Consider the following 12,410-nt stretch of genomic DNA (forward strand, 5'->3'; position numbering starts at 1 on the left):
GGAATGATGCACAAATGTATAGCTCTCACCAAGGAGGATATTTTGGTTCATTGTATGATCATGGGTAAGAAAACAAATATTTCGGCCATGGTGAGTATGTTTTATTTTTTTGCCATTACACAGAATGTTAAATTGTTGTTTGAAAGTTATATGTAAGGGAATGATGTGAACTGGATTTGTCAAATGATAACATAATTGTTTTGACAAAATTACTGACCCTTATTTATTTTTTTAATGATGAAATGAAAAATGCATCTTAATTGAATGTATTAATGACATCCAATTTTTTATTTTCTAAGATCTCCCAACCGATGAAACGTATCAGCATGGAGCAGCTGTTTTCTGATAAAGTAGATTAGTAAGCAGAGATCAGCTGTAAGAAGTACCAAAAAATGAATACTACATTTTCCATAATTTATGCAAATTTTGAAAAAAAGGAAATTATAATATTTCCTTTAAAAAAGCGACCTGCATCTATGAGATTCTTCACGTAAACTGACCTCGCTGATGGAAAGGAGTCATCAGGTATGTGTTTTGTGACAAAACAATGTTTGCTTTTATTAATAAATTTCAAAAATATAATTGTGTTATTAATGTTATTTTGCCTTTTTTTTTATCAGGTACCCAATATTAAAAGTGTAATGGTTTATTATTATACATATGTTCAACCTGAATGTAATTGGTTTATAAAACAGCAACTAAATTTTAGCGAAAATATGTGTTGACCAAACTAAATTAATACAACCTTCATGAGATCATTTCATCCCAATATAGCTCCAAAAAAGGATAATGTTCTAAACTCACCTATATTTTGAAAAGTGTTTTAAATATAATTTTTGCTATGAAAATAAATCATCCCTGAGTTACTCCAACTCTTAAAAGATTAAATATGAAAACATAAATCTACCAAACAGCTATATTAATATGGATTAATGATAGTGATTACACCCAAACTTATTTTGGTTTTATGACCAAACACTTACCTACTGAACATTGATGTCACTCACCGGACCGTGAGTGCCTCTTCACTGGTGCGTGGCTCTCCAGTATTTCTGCCAGCACCTATCCTAAACCGTGGCCGCCCGCCATCCTGATGGTCTGCGCATGCGCAGTTCCTAAGAACTCTTCTGACCTTTGCTTTTAGTTAATTGGTTGATCAGGCAACGCTCCCTATTTAAAGCACCTGTGTTCATTACCTCGTTGCCTGATCTTGGAGTCTCATTCCCTGTGAGTCTCTGAAGGTGTTCCTGTGTACTTCTCCGTGTCTTCAGCTTCCTGCTGATTCCTGCTCAACTCATTGCCGGTTTCCAGACCGCTTCAAGTCTCCAGTGTTCTACTCGTGTTCGCTATCTCCAGTGATTCCTGCATTGCTCATCGTTGTTTTACCCGTGTCAAATTCTCTGCCTGTGTGCTGACCTGGACCCTTATTACCGCTACCACTCACCTGTGGTTTCTTTACTCGTGCTGGCGTGCAGCCGCTCAGCTGTTCCTGTATCCTCTCGTGGACAGCCTGCTCAACTGAACCGCGGTATGCTTACTTTCTATTGACTGTATTCGTTTACTGCATATCCGCTTGGACTGTTCTCCACTTACCCACGGAATCCTCTATCTCCCTGAGACTGTGTTATTACTTCGCATATCTGCTGGGAAGTTTACCTCTTTGTTCAGTCGTGAGATACATATGCTAATTGACCTTCTGCTATTAGCCTGGATTCCAGTAGTGAATTCGTCTCTGTCAAGCAGCGCCTGCCACACCAACATAGACTTGTGCATATTGTTTGGGATCAAGTTCCTTGTGCTCTCAGTGTCTACATTCTATGTTTCCACTCATCAACACTTGTACACCTCCTCACCTATTAAGCAGTGGTACAACTTGCTATACGTAGACCACTGACTTCCCCGCTACCTACCTGCACCTGGACAAGTCTTCTCACCATAAGCAGTGGTACAACTTGCTATACGCAGACCACTGACTTCCCCGCTACCTACCTGCACCTGGACAAGTCTTCTCACCATAAGCAGTTGTACAACTTGCTATACGCAGACCACTGACTTCCCCGCTACCTACCTGCACCTGGACAAGTCCTCTCACCATAAGCAGTGGTACAACTTGCTATACGCAGACCACTGACTTCCCCGCTACCTACCTGCACCTGGACAAGTCTCTTCACCATAAGCAGTGGTACAACTTGCTGTACGCAGACCACTGACTTCCCTGTTACCTTCCTGCACTTCTCCATGTCCATCAAGATCCTCGTGTTCATATCTACCTAATCATTAACCAGATTGCTGCTAGTCATTGACTTTTCTATTTGCATCCTCTCACCATCTGCTGAGTCATATGTTCCGCTAGTCACCCTGCTACCAGAGGACCACTGTGTAACCCACACTACTCTGGTAAGATCATTCATCTACTCATTACCAGTTGCTGCTAGTCATAGACTTCCCTTGAGCATTCTCTCACCATCTGCTGTTTCTCCTGTTCCGTTGTCACCCTGCTACCAGAGAACCATAGTACCAGCTATATTACTCTGGTAAGTCCATCATCTGGTGATATCCTGGGCAAAGACTCCTAGTGCCCGTGACAGTAAGATCAGGCCATGACAGACCTAGGTGCGGAACCTACAGCTAAAGAGATGCTGCAGCATCTGGTTACCCATATTGAACAACAGGATGTTCGCCAGCGACATTTGCTGCGGTGTTACCGGGCGTTGGCCTCCCAGGGAGTGTCTGTGCAGGATGTCACAGCTACTGTTGATGCTCCTGTGCCTTCCTCTGTTTCCCCAGTGCCATCCCAGGTGTCTACTGCTTCCACGCTTCACCTGCCTACTCCGTTAAAATATGATGGAGACCCCAAAACATGCAGGGGTTTTCTAAATCAATGCTCAGTTCATTTTGAGCTTCAACCTCACAATTTCTCTACTCATCGTTCCAGAGTGGCCTATCTCATTTCCTTGTTTTCCGGACAAGCTCTTGCATGGGCTTCCCCTCTGTGGGAAAGAAATGATCCATTATTACAGGATAGTGCCAAATTTATTTCCACGTTTCGAAGTGTATTTGATGAACCTGGTCGTGTTATTTCCGCTGCATCCAGCATCCTCCGTCTACGTCAGGGTTCTCGTACTGTAGGCCAGTACGTCATTCAATTTCGGATTTTAGCCTCTGAACTTCAGTGGAACACTGAAGCGTTAATTGCCGCCTTCTGGCAGGGGCTTTCTGATAAAATTAAAGATGCACTGACTACTCAAGAATTACCTACTTCTCTAGAAGATTTGATTTCTCTTTGCCACCGTGTAGACATGAGATTTCGTGAAAGAGAGTCTGAAAAAACAACTTCAGTTAAAGCACCTCTTCGCTCAAGTCCTCAACTTCGCCCAGTTTCATCTCCGGTGATACCCATGGAGATAGGACGCTCCAAATTAACGTCAGAGGAGAGGGACCGAAGAGTAAAGAATAGACTTTGTATCTATTGTGCCGATTCCACACATATGCTCAATTCATGCCCTAAAAAATCGGGAAATGCCAGGCCCTAACCAGTTCTGGAGAGGTGAAGTTAGGGTTCCTGGAGTCCTCTCCATGTTCTACGAAATTAAAAGTCTGCGCTTTTGATGTTACAGTTTCCTTTGCTACCAAATCCTTTAAGTCCCAAGCACTTATTGACTCTGGAGCTGCAGGAAACTTTATTTCTAAATCCCTCGTGAATCAATGGTCCCTACCAGTGATTACCTTGAAGACACCTATTACTGTGACTGCTATTGATGGATCACGCATTATCAATGGTCTCATCACCCAGAGTACGTCTCCAGTAACCCTTCAGATTAGTGTATTACACCAAGAAGAAATTTCATTTTTAATTCTTCCCGTTACTACAAGTCCGATTGTTTTAGGCCTTTCATGGCTTCAATGTCACTCTCCCCAGATTGACTGGCGCACTCCTCAAGTTACGTCTTGGGGAGCTGAATGTCATCATCGTTGTCTCTCTCAAGTCGTTCCTCTTAAAATACAGCAATCCTCCATTTCACCTTCCCCACCGGGACTTCCTCCTCAGTATGCTTCGTTTGCCGATGTATTTGATAAAACTCAGTCTGAACGTCTTCCTCCTCATCGTTCGTGGGATTGTCCGATTGATCTTCTACCTGGCAAGACTCCTCCCAGGGGTCGTGTATGTATCCACTTTCGTTACCTGAAACTCAAGCTACATCTGAGTACATCAAAGAGAATCTCCAGCGAGGATTTATTCGACCTTCTACTTCTCCCGCTGGAGCCGGGTTTTTCTTTGTAAAAAAGAAGGATGGATCACTACGCCCCTGCATAGATTTTTGTGGACTTAATGCCATTACTATCAAAAATCGGTATCCCATTCCACTTATTGCCGAGTTATTTGATCGTATTAAGGGAGCTCGGATCTTTACCAAGTTAGATCTTCGTGGTGCCTACAATTTAATTAGAATCAGGTCCGGTGACGAATGGAAGACAGCTTTCAACACCAGAGATGGGCATTATGAATACTTAGTAATGCCCTTCGGGTTATGTAATGCCCCCGCTGTTTTCCAGGGCTTCATTAATGAGATCTTCCGGGACTTGTTATATGTTTGTGTCGTCGTCTATCTGGATGACATATTGATCTTTTAACAGGACCTGCCTTCTCATCACCAACATGCGGCAGAAGTTCTTTCCAGACTCCGGAGAAATTCATTATTCTGCAAATTAGAAAAATGTTCATTCGAGTTGCCCCAGATTCCATTTTTGGGATATATTGTCTCCGGAGTTGGTCTGCAGATGGATCCAGAAATGGTGAATGCTGTGTTACATTGGCCTCAGCCAACTACTCTTCGTGCAATTCAGCGTTTTTTAGGTTTTGCCAATTACTATAGACGCTTTATTCAAGATTTCTCATCGATTGCATCTCCTATTGTGGCCCTAACTCGTAAAGGGGCCAATACTAAGCAATGGTCATCTGAGGCTCTTCAAGCCTTTCAGTTTCTTAAAGAGTCCTTCTCCTCTGCTCCCATTCTTCGACAGCCTGATGTGACGCTTCCCTTCTTCCTAGAGGTAGATGCCTCTAATGTTGGTTTAGGAGCCATTCTCTCCCAAAGATCGTAGCAACAAAAATTCCATCCTTGTGCCTTTTACTCTCGGGGTCTTCTGCCTGCGGAGAAGAATTACACCATCGGGGACAAGGAGTTGCTGGCTATTAAAGTAGCATTAGAGGAGTGGAGATACTTGTTGGAGGGAGCTCGTCATCCTGTGACAATTTTTACTGATCATAAGAATTTGTCATATCTACAGTCTGCTCAATGTTTGAATCCTCGTCAAGCAAGATGGTCTCTTTTCTTTTCTCGTTTTGAGTCAATCATAACCTTCAAACCAGCTGCTAAGAATAAAAAAGCAGACGCTCTATCTCGAGCCTTTGTGACATCCTCAGACGTTGAAGAGGGTCCCAACCACTCTATATTAGACCCCAAATGGCTGCTTCTTCCACTAAGGTGCTACCATTTGGGAAAACCCTCGTGCCTCCTGCTCTTAGGAAGAAAATCCTGTCGTGGTTCCACTCTTCTCGTTTTTCTGGACACTCTGGTGAACGCAAGACCTTTGAAATTCTCTCTCGAAGTTACTGGTGGCCTTCTATGAGGAGAGATGTCAAAGATTTTGTAGCCGCATGTGAATTGTGTTCCCAGTTCAAGACTCCCCGCAGAACTCCAGCGGGTTTGCTTCAACCACTACCCATTCCGTCCAAGCCATGGACCCATATTAGTATGGACTTTGTTACTGATCTTCCTCCTAGTAAAAACTGCAATACTATTTGGGTAGTGGTGGACAGATTTTCGAAGATGGCGCATTTCGTTCCCTTGACTGGTTTGCCTTCTTCTTCTACTCTGGCTGAGTTATTCATCAAAGAAATCTTTCGTATTCATGGATGTCCGTCCGAGATTGTTTCAGATAGAGGAGTACAATTCGTTTCCAGATTCTGGCGGGCCCTCTGTAAGACCTTGGGCATACGATTATCACTCTCATCTTCCTACCATCCTCAATCAAACGGACAAACCGAAAGGGTCAATCAAGATCTTGAGACTTTTATAAGGATGTTCTCGTCAGCCAACCAAGACAACTGGGTAGAATTGCTTCCATGGGCAGAGTTCGCTCATAACAACATGTACCATGAGTCATCTTCTAAAACTCCATTCTTTGTGGTTTACGGTCACCATCCGTCTTTTCCGGAATTTCCTGCCCTCCCTCCCACCCAAGTTCCTGCTGTAGAGACTGTTTGCCAAACCTTCAAAAATATTTGGTCTCAGGTCAAAACCTGCTTAAAGAAGACATCTGCCAGATATAAGTCTTTTGCAGATAAAAGGAGACGGGCTATTCCACCACTGAAAATCGGAGATCGTGTTTGGTTATCAACCAAAAATATTCGTTTGAAGGTTCCATCTATGAAGTTCGCTCCTCGTTTTATTGGTCCGTATAGGATCATTCAAGTTATAAATCCAGTTTGTTTCAAACTTCTACTTCCTAAGAACCTGCGTATTTCCAATGCCTTCCATGTGTCTTTGCTCAAACCTCTTATCATCAACCGTTTCTCGGTCCCTCCTTCAGCACCTCGGCCAGTTCAAATTCATCAAGAGGAGGACTTTGAGATTACTTACGTTTGGGATGCAAAAATTTCGCGAGTTCTTCGTTTCCTCGTTCCTTGGAAGGGCTTTGGTCCTGAGGAGCGCTCATGGATCAAAGCTGAAGATCTTAACGCTCCAGCTCTTCTTAAGAAGTTTTATTCCAAGTATCCGGACAAACCCGGTTCCAGGTGTTCTGTGCCCACCTTTAAAAGGGGGGGTACTGTCACTCACCGCTTCTCGTGTGTTTAGGAACCGTGGCCGTCCACCATCCTGAGGGTCTGCGCATGTGCAGCCCTTTCAAACCTTCAGTACCTGTTGCTTTTAGTTAATTGGCTGATCAGGCAACACTCCCTATTTAAAGCACCTGTGGTCAATACCTCGTTGCCTGATCTTGGAGTCTCATTCCCCATGAGCCTCTGAAGGTGTTCCTGTGTTTCCTCGTGTATTCAGCTCCTGCTGATTCCTGTTGTTCGTTTGTGGTTTCCAGACCACTTCAACCTTCCTGTTGTAATCGTGACTGCACCAGCTGATTCCTATCCGCTGCCTCCGTGCTTCTACAGTATTCTGTTCACTTCTACTCTCCTGTGTTCATCGTGACGGCACCAGCTGATTCCTATCCGCTGCCTCCGTGCTTCTACAGTATCCTGCTCACTTCAACTCTCCTGTGTTCATCGTGACTGCACCAGCTGTTTCCTATCCGCTGCCTCCGTGCTTCTACAGTATCCTGTTCACTTCAACTCTCCTGTGTTCATTGTGACTGCACCAGCTGATTCCTATCCGCTGCCTCCGTGCTTCTACAGTATCCTGTTCACTTCAACTCTCCTGTGTTCATCGTGACGGCACCAGCTGATTCCTATCCGCTGCCTCCGTGCTTCTACAGTATCCTGTTCACTTCAACTCTCCTGTGTTCATCGTGACTGCACCAGCTGATTCCTATCCGCTGCCTCCGTGCTTCTACAGAGTCCTGCTCACCTCAACTCTCCAGTGTTCATCGTGTCTGCAGCCAGCTGATTCCTATCCGCTGTCTCCGTGCTTCTACAGTGTTTCTGCTCATTTCAACTCGCCTGTCTTCATCAGGTCAGCGCCCCGCTGCTTTCATTTCAGCTACTGGTTATCAGACCGCCTCAACTCTCCCGTGTTCTCCAGGTGTCCAGTTCCATATACTACTGCTTCCTGAGTATTGCCTTGTTCTTGCTGGTCTACCTACCGTGCGCTGCACCAACTTGGTTATCGCTTCCATCTTCCAGTGGTCTCTCCTCCTGCCGGCCTTCAGCCGCTCAGGTATTCATGCACGTCTCTCTGACAGCCTGCTCTCCTGAACCGCGGTATGCATACTTCTCATTGACTGTGCTTGTGTATTGCATATCTAGCTGGACTGAGTTTGTTCTCCTCCGGAGTTCCTATCCACTGAGACTATTGCTATCATTTGACTGTGTTTCCTATTTGCCTGGATAGTTATTGTGACTCTGTATATTTGTGCAGTGCTGCTCAGTTATTATTATATTGTGCATATCATCGTGGGATCAAGTTCTGTGTGCCCGTGTATACTCTGCATTGCATTCATCTCCCCGTGCTCCTCCTCACATATATATTGCAGTGGTACAACTTGCTAGATGCAGACCACTGTCTCCTGTTCCCTGTGACACCAGTTTCAAGTATCCTCTCACATAGCAGTGGTACAACTTGCTAACGCAGACCACTGACTCCCCTGATACCTTCACCTGGATTCCATTCCTTCACTTAGACAGCGGTACAACTTGCTATACGCAGACCGCTGACTCTCACCACCTCCTCGTTACTCCTGGACATTCCTCCTCACTATAGCAGTGGTACAACTTGCTATCCGCAGACCACTGACTACCCTCACGTTTTCCTTGTCCATCTAGTTCCTCGTGTACAGTTATCTACCTATTACCAGTGCTGCTAGTCATAGACTTTTCTCGAGCATTCTCTTACCATCTGCTGTCTCCTGTTCCGTGGTCATCCCGCTACCAGAGTACCATATTACCAACTATACTGCTCTGGTAAGTCCATCTGGTGATACCTGGGTAAAGACTCCTAGTGCCCGTGACAATACCCCTTCCATTACCGGAACAAAATCATGTAAAAAACACAAGTATAAAAACCAGGAATAAACTGAAACAAACTCACCAAGTAAATTTTTCAGTCTTACCGGATGTGGTTCAGAATTTCTTCACATTTTACCCTCTTCTCGTGTCTAATGACATAAATAATTAACAATATTTAATAAACCAAAATCTCTGTCTTGTATGTACTTTTATATATATATATATATATATATATATATATATATAATATAAATGTCTAGTGGCGTTTGTTAGTCTGTCTGTGTGTGTGTGGAAAATATAAAACCAAGCTGCAGCGCCACCTGCTGGGCAGAGTTATACACTGACCTACTAAATTCTTAGTGTGTGTGGAAAAAAAATTCAGAAAGGGCTGAAATTTGGTATACTAAGATGTTTTTAATTTGTTAATTTAATTTGTTAATTGTTAAAAGTGTTTATAAAGATTTAAAAAAAATATATATATATATTTCTTGAAGGAGAAGTGACAGTTGGGAGTGGTTGGTGGTTGCCGGGGGTGACAGTGGGGAGTGGTTGGTGGTTGCCGGGGGTGACAGTGGGGAGTGGTTGGTGGTTGAGGCATGACAAGAACCTTTTTAACACCTTAAGTAGCTTGATTTGACTAGAATGCATGAGTATCATGCACGGGTTAACTTGTATATACATATATATATATATATATATATATATATATATATATATATATATATATATACAAAGAGAAATAGATAGATAGATAGATAGATAAATTTGTATAACTTTAAAAAAACAGTATAGATAAATAAAATGTTATATCTCACTCCCTTTGACCCCATCCCCTTCTTACTTTCCTTGTGTCCTCTTTCTGTCTGCCCCTACCTTAGATTGTAAGCTCCTCTGAGCTCCTCCTCTTTCCTCCTGTTTCCACCACTGCTTTTCTATGCACCCTGCCAGTAGTTCTTCACCTGTTAGCCGCACCCACACTCTTGGGCACAGGTTCCCTGCTGTGCTGACTTTCCCCCACCCTTCTTATTAGCTGTGCGCTGAACTACCTGAGTAATAATGCTACTTGTTTATAGCAGTGTATGGATACACTGTACTGTCCTACTGTTTGTTCCTGTACGGCGCTGCGGACACTTTGTGGCACCTTACAAATAAAAATGAATAATAATAATAGTAACAGATAATAATAGCTGTGTATATGTTAATGTCAACAGCAGTCAGTCAGTAATACAGTTTATGCATACAGATGGTCTTTTATATATATATATATATATATATATATATATATATATATAATATATGCACAATACTGTGCAAAAGTTTTAGGCAGGTGTGGAAAAAATACTGCAAAGTAAGAATGCTTTCAAGTCTAGAGGTGTTAATACTATCTTTTTCTCAATTAACAAAATGCAAAGTGAATAAACTGAGGACAGATCTACATGGAATCAAAATTTGGTGTGACCACCCTTTATGTGACTCTACCTCAGGAGAGAGCTTTTTGAAAAGGGCAAGAGGCTTTAGTATGGTAAAAGAGCAAGAGCTCTGTAGATCCATATCTGAAAAACTCATATATTCATATTTAATCATTTTCTTCATTATGTTCACTCTGTTTGCTAAAAACATTTTTTTCTCCTAGTATTTATTTTTTTAGTTTTATTTTGGAACGGTCAAGCAACAAAGCACATCCAACATTGAGAGCATGTAAATATAACCATGAAATAGGGAGAGTGAAGAAATAAGTGAGATCACAGGAAAGGAGAACAGGCTTGGAAAAAAGAGAGCCATGGGTCCCAAACCTTGGTGAAAGATCTCAAAGAGTTGCGAATGATACTGGTGATATTTAATAATGGTCTGGAAGGATGGGGGGGCCTGCTATTGACAGTCCGCAGCGATTTGGCAGGTAACTGCTGAGATGATAGGCCGAGCTAACTTGTTCTGATGACGGGTTGCCGAGGGTGCTCAAAGGGTTAGGAGAACAAATTTGGGTTTCAGAGGGATATCAATCTGAAGAATCGATTGGATCAATTGTCTAACATCAGACCAGAAGCTTGTAAGTTTTGGGCACCTCTACCAAATACGGAGGAAGGTGCCCTTCTGGGAACAACCCTCTAGTAGTATTTCTTTGATGTCCCATCATGGAAAAGAAACTATAAACTAATGCTGCCATCATTAGGATGGCTAAGACCTACCGACTTTGATTGCTGTTGGAGACCTAATGCAAAGCACACATGACAAGAGCAATCGGCCAATGACCATCTTCTCTCCTCCACTCTGATCATCTCTTCCCACGCCAGAATTCAAGATTTCTCCCGGGCTGCCCCCCTTCACTGGAGCAACCACCCATGCTCTATCCGTCTGTCCCCTAATCTGTGCACCTTCAAACAGGCACTTAAAACTCATCTGTTCCTCAAAGCCTACCAGTCATCCACCTAATCATGTACATGCTTGATCTCCTCACCTTTCACTTCCCCGTCGCTGTCTGCGTTCCTCTTGTGCTAGATTCTGGCACTGACTCCCCTTGTGCATGCAGTCTGTTTGCCCTCCCTTTAGTATGTAAGCTCTCCAGTGCTTACATACTCTCAAGGCCCTCCACCCTCCTGACTCTCTACCATTTCTTCTCCTCCAATTTCACTGTACTTGCTATGCTTGGAGCTATTGGAGTCGTGACCTTACTTGTTTATTGTTCTGTACTATTTTTCCCTGTATGATAAACTGTTTGTATTTTGTACGGTGCTATGGAAATCTTGTGGTACCCTATAAATAAAGGATAATAATAATAATAATGATAGATAGATAGATAGATAGATAGATAATGTAGAACAATGAGTGGTTGCTATTACAGGTTTAGGAAGAGCTTTGAGATTTTCGACCCAAGGTATAGTTGCAGGGTCTGCATACCTGAAATTCAGCAGCAGAATTCCTCTACCACCAAACAAACGAGGTAGAACACAGGGTCGGTTGGAGTGCAGAGTAGTATGAGTTCCTGTAAAGGCAGCATCAAAGCCAAAGGAAAGAGCAGAAAAGTAGTCAGTCAAATCCAAAGGCAGGGCTGGTAGCATAAACAATTTGAAGGTCAAGGCTGGTGGTAATCCAGATAGATGTCAAATACACAGTATAAGGTTAACACCAGTAATTTAGGGAGCTGGATTCACACAGCTGCTAGGAGACATTCAGGGACTGATTTTCATGCAAGGAATGAAGAATTCAACAGTTGTTTTTTTTATATAGCAATACCTTACATTGTCGGACTGAGACATGAAGGGCCCACCAGAGGGGGTATGGCCAGCCACCTGAATGTGTGACTAGTGGGCCAGCCTACAGAGGGCATGACTAGTGGCATATTGTAGCATATCATGAAGCATGTAGTAATATCTCTTTTCCTAAAGATGAGCCCCTGTCACAACGCTACACGGAAGTTCCCTTTTGCAAAACTTTAATACATTTGTAGATGCCGTATCTCTATTGTGTGATGAAGCAAAAAGTTTTTCCACTGGCCCTCTCTCTATTTACACTTTCCTTCTTTCATTCGACACTGCACAAGCCAAGACTTCTTACCTTTTCTCTCCCCTTCTGCACATGTGCGCTGGTGCGTGATGAGCCAAGACTTGATGACATCACTAGAAGAGGACAGAAGGGGAGAATCCAGATCATTACAATCTTTGGTTGAAAAACAATAGGACGACTGGTACCATTGAAGGGACCAGCTTGTCCATCAACCAGAGCATAGAAGGCG

The sequence above is a fragment of the Mixophyes fleayi genome, chromosome 1 (genome assembly GCF_038048845.1).
Source record: "Mixophyes fleayi isolate aMixFle1 chromosome 1, aMixFle1.hap1, whole genome shotgun sequence".
Taxonomy (NCBI): domain Eukaryota; kingdom Metazoa; phylum Chordata; class Amphibia; order Anura; family Limnodynastidae; genus Mixophyes; species Mixophyes fleayi.